This window comes from Corylus avellana, chromosome ca2 (genome assembly GCF_901000735.1).
Source record: "Corylus avellana chromosome ca2, CavTom2PMs-1.0".
NCBI lineage: Eukaryota > Viridiplantae > Streptophyta > Magnoliopsida > Fagales > Betulaceae > Corylus > Corylus avellana.
The window spans coordinates 3086593-3095822 of record NC_081542.1 but is presented as its reverse complement, the minus strand read 5'-3'; the positions used below and the strand labels follow the sequence as shown (position 1 = coordinate 3095822).

Genomic DNA, 9230 nt, shown 5'->3' with positions numbered 1-9230 from the left:
ACACGTCAATAACTATTGACGTGTTAAACTACCACGTCAGAAATTATTGACATAGCAGTTAAACACGTCAGTAATTTTTAACGTGTAAAATTGCCACGTCAAAAATTTCTGATGTGGTAATTTTACACGTCAATATTTACTGAAGTGTAAAAATTTAACACGTCAGTAAAATATATAATTTTTAAAGTTTTAAAATCCTAAAAAATTTATTGACGTGGCAATGTCTAACAGGTCAGAAATTATTAATGTGTGGATATTGCCAGGTCACTAATTACTGACCTCCACGTTAGAAAAATATTTATTGACGTCAATAATTAGTGATGTGGCACAAATTCGTGTACTGTAGCCACGTTAGGAATTGATATTTTTTTGTAGTGATGGCCACCCTCCAACTCATAAGAAAAAAAAAAAAAAAAAAAAAAAATTGAAGGTAAAAATAATAATTTATAAGTTTTTTTTTTTTTTTTTTGGCATATCGGCTCCTAGCAACACAATTTATTAGCTTTTGGCCTCTACCTATACTAAAGTATGTCTTCATCCCGGACACCATGCAATGTTGCCTTGAGATTCGTGCCTCATTAGAGGCATCAATCTTCAAGCCTTGAGATCCATTTTTCATCAAACGGGTTGATTCATCGATCTTTACAATTTTGTCTCTCGCATTTCCCCACATTTTTCCTCTTACTTCGCATATTCACACGGAAACCATCTTCCTCTTCTAAGTTCCTCTTGAAACCCTTCCACAAATCTATCTCTCCTTTCCCCAACTCCACACACATAACCATAACACTTTCTCTCTAGTTCTTTCTATATACTTATGAAAAAAAAAAAAAAACAACAACAAAAAAAAAGTAAGGTACACTATGCTAAGTAGTTTGTATAGAGGCACGGAAATATAGCAGCATGTGTCATTGCACGATTGACTGACACGGGAGGACTGAAGTCATCGTCCGCCAATCAATGGAGGTCTTGCCACGCTTTATCGGGTTTAGTCCAATGGCAAACAATCTTTACCACCAAGCAATAGGTGTGCGAGTTTTTGTCTGCGCAGAAAAAGGTTATCTAATTAGAAAAGCCGTATTTTTACCATTTATGGGCTTCATATCAGTTTAGATGAAGACCTAGTACTTTACTGTTTGCATTAACATAGTGCTTAGGCGGCTGCTAACGCACCAATAATCATAAAGGTCTGGTGTCTGTCTCTAAACACAAGTTCCTATTGGCTAAGCCCACGTGAATGTGATTTGTTAAACCAATAAGATTCGATCTGCCCTTGAATTAAGGAGACACAGATTTCAAAGATTAGACTAGAATAATCCCTCCAACCACGAGCTAATTGGCCAGGTGTCGATCATCAGAAAATCATATATCTGTACAATTGTACACACACCAAGAAAAAGGCCATTTTGCTTATATTTCCATCATGTTTATCATCCCAACAAGGGATTATGTCGCTTCACTCAGCCATAATACAATTGAAAACTACTTCTTTTTGTTTGTGATGAAAACTGCAGTGACTTAAACTATGAAGAGAGCACATGAGGATCATCATAACTTTCATTTCCGATATATTTGGCTTTTTTTGGGAAGGAGATCTAATGTCCCTCTGATGCCTCATTAAACTCACATGCTCATGAATTGGGCAGTAGGGGTGGGCTAAAACCGGCCCAACCTGCAAACCCGCCCCGCCCTGCCCCAATCCGTCCCGTCTCGCGCAGATTTTAACTGTTTTTTTGCGGGTATGGGTGAATTTTTTCCAACCCACGCAGGGCGGGGTGGGTTGCGGGTTTTGAAATTTTTTTCTTGCGGGTACCCGCCCCACCCCGCCCAGGCCTGCTTAAGTATAAAAAGAAAAAAACCCTAACCCTAAATCATTTTTTTACTGCGCCGTTTCTCCTCTCTCTCTTCTCTCACGTCTGCGCCGTTTCTCCTTTCTCCTCTCTCTTTTCTCCTGTGCCGTTTCTCCATCTCCTACTCTCTATGGTCTCTCTTGCTCTCTCTGTGGTCTGTTCTCTCTTTCTCATCAGCGACTCTCTCTCCATCTCTCGTCTGCTTCTCTCTTCGTCTACGCCGCCGCTCGACATCCTCAGGCCACAGGCTACTGCGCCGCTCCTACCTCTAGACCACGATCCAGGTTTTTTTCTCTCTCTCAAGAGATCTCAAGTTCTTGGTCCAGATTTCAAGTTTTTTTCTCCCTTGTCCAGATTTAATTTTAAGTTCTTTAGTTTAGGTTTGATTCAAGGGTTCTGATGTAGGGGTTGTGTAACTTGTTTTTGTTTAGGAGGAGAAGAAACCTGCAGAGGAAAGAAAGTAGAGGATGGATCTGAGGAAGAGAGAACCCAACCTGCACAACCCGCCCCGATCTACCCCGCCCCGCAACACCCGAACCCGCGCGGATATTCTTCATTGTGCTCGGGTGGCGGGTTGGGATTTCCAAAACCCACACTGTGCGGGGTGGGTGAGAAAAATCCTGATACCCGCCCCGCCCCGACCCGTGCCCACCCCTATTGGGCAGAATTGCTCTTCACGTAATGCTTGACAAAACGTGCATGGATGAGTTTTAATGTCTGGCTCGAAGAATGTGAACATATATATTCCTATACACCATTGCCATTTCACACTTTAACCTAGCTAGCTCCCATGTTAGGGTTAATTTGTCTTTTTTAAGGTATTTCTTTTTAACCTAGCTAGCTCGCATGTTGGGGTTTTGTCTCATATACCTTGTCTCTTCACTCCAAAAAGTGTTTCAATTGTGCCCTATCAAGTCCAAAACATAATTGATAGACATCATGGGCATGCTGCATATATCGTCAAAATACTTTTAGTTTTTAATTATTTTTTTTCCTTCATATAATTTAATTGTGTTGGAGATTTTGTATCTCTTTAATTTCTATAATTCTTCTGTAGCTCATGTGGAAACCACGTACGGTTGTCTCAACAGAGATTTTATAAGATTAATGTTGATCAAATTTGATCAAATTTGATCACCCATGTCATGTCTCTTTTGGTGACAATGAAAGCCAGTTTGACAAGCATATATGTGGGGGATCTGCGCTCCCAAGATCCTTCTTGCTATCTAAAGGAATATAGTTAGCAGATGTAAAACGTCTTCATTCTTGCATTAATACAAGATTATGAGACAATTAGGATCACCCCACTTGGTGGTGGAGAATAAATCGTACCTTAATTTTCAAGCACATCAATCACGAATATAATTCTTTTGAAATCTTTCAATTTTGTGAACCTAACAGAAAACAAAGTTGGATCTGTTTCTCAAAGTGCTCCAACATTATATATTGTCTATGCTACAATGTTTTGACGAGCTTAATGTCTCTCAATTGGCTTCCAATTGAAGTGATGCTCAAGATTAGAATGATACTATACATCCTTAAATTAGCTAGGTCCGTACCATTGGGTAAAGTTTTCTACCTCAATATATCATATATTAGTAAAGATACCCGGATTTCTGCTCCAGGGCTTAATTCCTATCAGCTAGTGGGAAAAGAACAATTTCTTCAATTCTTTGTCTTTTTGAAGATCTGAATGGTATATTTGTCCTGCACAGTGCATATGCGATGAATTAATGATCTTACCTTTGCTGCAACGAGCCTAGTGTTTTGTTTTTTGGGATCAAGAGACCGAAAACAACCAAAACAAACCAAGTAACAGTATATAGTTAAGAGTGAAAATTCGTACCATCTAGAGTGGTGGTTCAGTAACTCAAAAAAATTTTCATAGTTAGGTAAACATTAGGACATGGGTTCGAATCACGCAACAAAAATCTCCATGACTTGAGGGAGCGAGTGCGGTTTCTACCGTCTAAGCCTTTCATATGTGACTCCCAACGGATATACACTAGTATGGTCACTCTCAAGTAGAATAATCACAGTTAGTTTCTTCTGCCTACTCTTTTGTTTAGAAAAAAAAAAAAAAGTAACAATTCGTGTTCGCATTCGGATTGTGTCAAAGTATAACTAAGTATAAGACTCCATTTAATTAAATGGGTCAGATGACTCAGACTCTTAACCCTAAATTACTAATTTCATATTAAAGTCATATCAGATTTTTAAATTGTGTAAAAGAAAAAAAAAAAAAAAATCTAACTATAAATATATACTATATAGGCCCAACTTGGCGAGAAGACACCCTTCCCTTACATCTGTACGCTGCTGATTCGCTGAAGCTACTAATTGAACTGGAAGTCTGGAACGCGCCGTGTCTTCATGCAACTTCTAGCCATGGGCCATTGCCTACAAAGCCCGACTAATTTAGAGGTCTTGGACCCTGTGTCTCGGTAGATGCGGTTTGGTTAAGCCTACCATGAATATTGATGGTTCATTTTTTTTTTTTTTTTTGCTCTGTTCAATGCTCGGATGAGGGATTTGAAAATAAAATTTCGGGAAATTCAAATACTGATTTAATTTCTTTGTTTGGGTTAATAAAAGAATGATTTTGAGATATGTGATACCCATATCGTAAATTTTGATCACACAAGGTTAACATTGCAAAACTCGTGACGTGTGAGATTTAAGTGAAGTTTTTCCTCTGTGTTTTTTTTTTTTTTTTTTTTTAAAAAAAGAATTGAATAAAAAGAATAAATAACATGGCATACTAAACAATATTACCTAAGAGACTTAATAATAATAATAATAAATACCTAAGAGATCCACTCCGAACATTAGGGGTTAAAACAAGTTAGAAAAAAAAGACAAGACTCGCTGATCTTTTAAGAGAAGTTAACTTTACGCCTTAAAATATTTATACTACCTTGACATTTTTATCTCTAAAGTTAAATTGTGACACTTTAATCTCTACAAATTATCAAACCATGACACTTTTCACTTATCGTCAAGTTTTTCCATTTGTTTGGACAAGCTTAAACGATATCCTAGCCTGTAACATTTTCGTGCTTCCAGAAACGTTTTGAAGACTTTTTTTTCTTCTTCTTCTTTTTATCTATGCTCAGGGGCGGAGCTAGACAATTAAGATTGGAGGACAAGATGTAAAAATTTAGTTTTTGGAGGAATATTTCATAAAAATTCATAAATTTTAGGAGTAAAATTTTAAAATTTTTCAAGGACCTGAGTAGGTCCGCCCCTGTCTATGCTCCTAAGATTGGCCTAGAACCATCAAACTTTTCAATTGTCACAAAGAAATCATAATATGCTAAACCCACTGCCGCTGGACTGGACTTCGATATCTTGCAATATGGTCTCCGTCAGTCCAAGTATACTTCTTCCATTGATGAATTCTCAGAAATTCATCAGTCGCTGGTTTCTTCCATACGGTGAACAGCAACATATATAATTAATATTATATCACCTTTAATTTCCATCAATATTTTGAAAAAGGAAAATTGCTACATTAATTAAGGTTCTGATTTCTGAGAAATTTCCATGAAGAAGAGTCTTTTCTAATACAAATGCTAACATGTGCAACCAAGTACACTCTAGAATGCGGTGCATATGCACCCGACCACGGTGTAGAAATAGGTGGAGATATTCAAATGCAATACTATTTTCGGTCGAAATGATGTTTCAAGGACATGCATTTAGAAAATTGTTGTGAGAATACAGCCAATTTTTGAAACTTCCATGTTAATTACTTTAACACCAAGCTAGGGTCCAAAAATCAGGACTCTTTTTTTTTTTTTCCTAATTGAATAAGGGAAAGAAGGCTACAGGGGAGGGTCTTTTCCAGCTCTGATCCGAATGGAAGAGAGTATGGGAGACCCTATGGGAATGCTTCCAAAAACAAGATGGGAAGTGGCCCACTTAGCTAGAGCATGTGCACGAAAGTTGGCACATCTAGACACTTTCGAAGCATTCCAGCTAGGAAAGGAGGATAAAGTAACACTAATGTCATAAATACAATTTGCAAAAGACCAAGAAGAGAAAAGGGAAGGATTATTAATAGCTAACACTACTAAAAGAGCATCCCCTTCAATACAAAATTTATCATTGGTCAGTGAGGCAGCCATGCGAGCCGTTAGAAGAGCAGCAAAAGCTTCCCCAGTTAAAGCTTCTGTGGATGATAACTTGTGAGTAGCTGCCATGATTATGTTTCCAGAAGAATCGCTAATGACTCCTGCAGCAACAGAAAAAGAGCCTTGAACAGCAACATCAAAATTTCCTTTAAGCCAACCAACTGAAGGAGGAAACCAAATAGAAGGAGTGGCTGCGTCTCTCCAAGCCGTGAGATGGTGCTCCAATGATGAGGAAATTTGATAAGCAACACTGGAAGGCACAGGCTCCACACCATCATGCACTAAAATATTTCTTGCCCTCCAAATATTATCTAATGTAATGGCTGCAAACAACTGGAATTTGTTAACATCAGAAAATGGAATAGCCAGATATTGAGCAGGAAATATAATAGCTAAAATCCAATCAACTATAGGCTTATTAGAGAAGCCATCAATGATTAAGGGCCAAGAAGAATTTCTCCAAAGGAATTTAGCAAAGTTGCATTCCAAAAAAATGTGACAAAGAGTTTCCAGAGGACCCTTGCAAAAGGGGCAAACCCAAGCATCCTCTGCATCTTGAGCAACAAATCTACTAATGTTTGCCCTAGAGGGTAAGATATCCCATGGAATTGAATGTGAGGGGGGCGGTAGAACGCGGTTTTCAGCAGAATGATCGAAGTGATCAGGAAATTAATCCAAGCTAGCTAGCTACACTAAACGCCATTAATTAAATCTCCACACAAAAAAACAAAGAAAACTTATGGAAAGATCTATCACGATAGTGATCATCATGCATGACTTTGACAACAATATTGTCACCCCAATGCATGTTTGCCCATTTCTTGTCTTTCATCTTTCAATTTTTTTTTTTTTTTTTTTTTACTTCGGAAAGTTCATGATTTATTTTTTTAGAATTTATCAATTTGGCCGGCCATTTGGGCCATTTGGGTGGTGGAACTGCTCTTAATGGTCATGGAGTGGCGGAGAATCACGCACAATGCCTTCTTTTTCATTCTTTCTATGTAAGGGTTTTTTTCTTTTTCTTTTTCTTATTTTTTCTCTTATAGACATAGATAGACATTGCACCAAAGTCTTAAATACAATCAATAACTGAAATTTGCAGGTCTCTCACTTTTTTTTTTTTTTTTTTTTTTTTTTTTTTCAATGGATAAATTTTTTCTATTATTTATGTTATAAGATAATTTTTAATTTTTTTTTTCTTTTTGTTTAAAATTATGTTAATTATTAAACATGAAAGAAAACAAATTATAGACTTGGGACCTTTCTTCCATTGGCTTTACACAAATCTCAATCTACAAATCTAAAAACATTAAAAATTTAGACAAAGAAGCACAAGTATGATGACACATTGACATACAGTAAAGACACACACAAACACACACACACACACACACACACACACACACATATATATATATATATATATATATAACACAAAGAGGAACGGTATCAATTATCGGTCACCAAAAAATCTGATTCAGGTTGTTATGAACTTTTGGAAAGCATTCTTTGCACACATTTGAACCCTCGGTACATTTTTTAATTTGGTTCAATTGGGTTGACTTTTCTTTCTCAACACTTTTTTTTTTTTTTTTAATGGGTAACACTTAATGAACTAAATTTTTTTTGCTAACCATCCAATTAAGTTAAACACAGCCTAATAATTACCCAAGGCAATACATCTTAGCACAAGTCTCTATTTTGAATTGTCTTTATCATTTTTTAGTTTAGCCCTTACAACAACGATTTTTTGGCTTTGCCACTGGGTTTGCCATCCTCAGGTTGGCTAAAGGGGACAGCTCGACCACCCCTTAATTTTATGTTGTTATTATTCTTTTTTTTTTTTAAATAATACGAATGTGACACATATGATACATGTGATACTCGATGATAGGTTTGATGTCGCAGGTTTTTTTTTTTTTTGTTTTTTTTGTTTTTTTTTAATTTTTTTATAAGGCGTAAAAACAGAGTTGCATTAGTACCCATAAAGTTTAGGAAAAATACATTTCACCTCAGGGCATTTAGGGCTAAAATATCACCTGCAATAAAATTAAATGACATAATTTCCATCCAAATTAACATACGGAAAATGTTAACGAATGGTACAAAGTGTTATAGTTTGATAATTTGTAAGTTCAAGCGTTTCTTTTTAAATTTTGGATGTAAAAATGCCAAAATAGTGATATACGTACTTTACGAGTGTAAAGTATAATTTTCACTTGAAATTCTCTGTGATCCTGGCAGCCACTAATTATCATGTTATGGGATGGAGAGAATCCTCCTAAATGATGAACTCTCATTCTAACCCAAAATATGATATATCAAGATGAACGTTACAACCACTACTATGCTTCCCATTGAAAAAAAAAAAAAAAAAAAAAATGAGGAGAGAAACTTATGGATTAATTGTTTTCATTGTTGCTGACGACTGAGAGTACGTTGAAGTAAATTGTAATACGTAAGTGATCATAATATGAACGTGTGATGTGCTTTCTAAAGTTTAAGGTACGTTGTCTGCCACCTACTCTTCAACCCAATTAAGCTTAAGACCCTTAACCATTGGATACATTATAAGGTTTTAAGTCTTTCTCTATTTTGTTTTCAATGACTATATGGCTATATAGGCTGAAACTTTAGCACCACTATGGGTCATGAGTTGGTAAATAAGCTTAGCGTCTTTTTGGGATGATTTTTTTTGTCGGTTTTCATGGCTAGTGGTCATGATCGTGGTCAGCGTAGATAGATTCTGAATGGAAAGTCACCTACCATGAACGTAGTTTACAAGACTTGATGATTAAAGACTTCTAGAAGTAGGTTGCAGAGTTAAAAAAGAATATTTAACTAAAATAGAGAAAAAGATAGAGAATTTGATATTTTTTTTTTTTGTTGTTGCTAAAATTGAGATTATATTAGTTGAAAGTTGAGTACCTTTTTTGAACACCTTACAAAGTGTTGGCTGAAGTTGGCCGTTGAAGTTGAAACCCTACTACAATTACTTATTAATTTACTTTGGTGATCGCCCACGCATTTATTCCGTTATCTGATGCTAATGTTAAAGGAATAGAGGGGTATTGGAAGTCATATCATATTTTTTTATTTTTAAAGAAAAATAAGTAATTTAGAATTCAATAAAAATAAATAAAGAAAATGTATACAGGCAATGTTAAATCATCACTAATTTTAAAAGTTTAAGTTTCTTTTAATAAGTGAGATCCAATATTTAAAATAAGGAAAAATTATATTT

The 9230-nt window shown here is 35.9% G+C and overlaps 1 pseudogene; it reads left to right on the top strand.

Moving 5' to 3' along the window:
- Positions 1-2314, top strand: part of LOC132168472 (L-type lectin-domain containing receptor kinase IX.1-like) — a 4033-nt pseudogene extending 1719 nt beyond the window's left edge.
- Positions 2315-9230: the final 6916 nt, after the last annotated feature.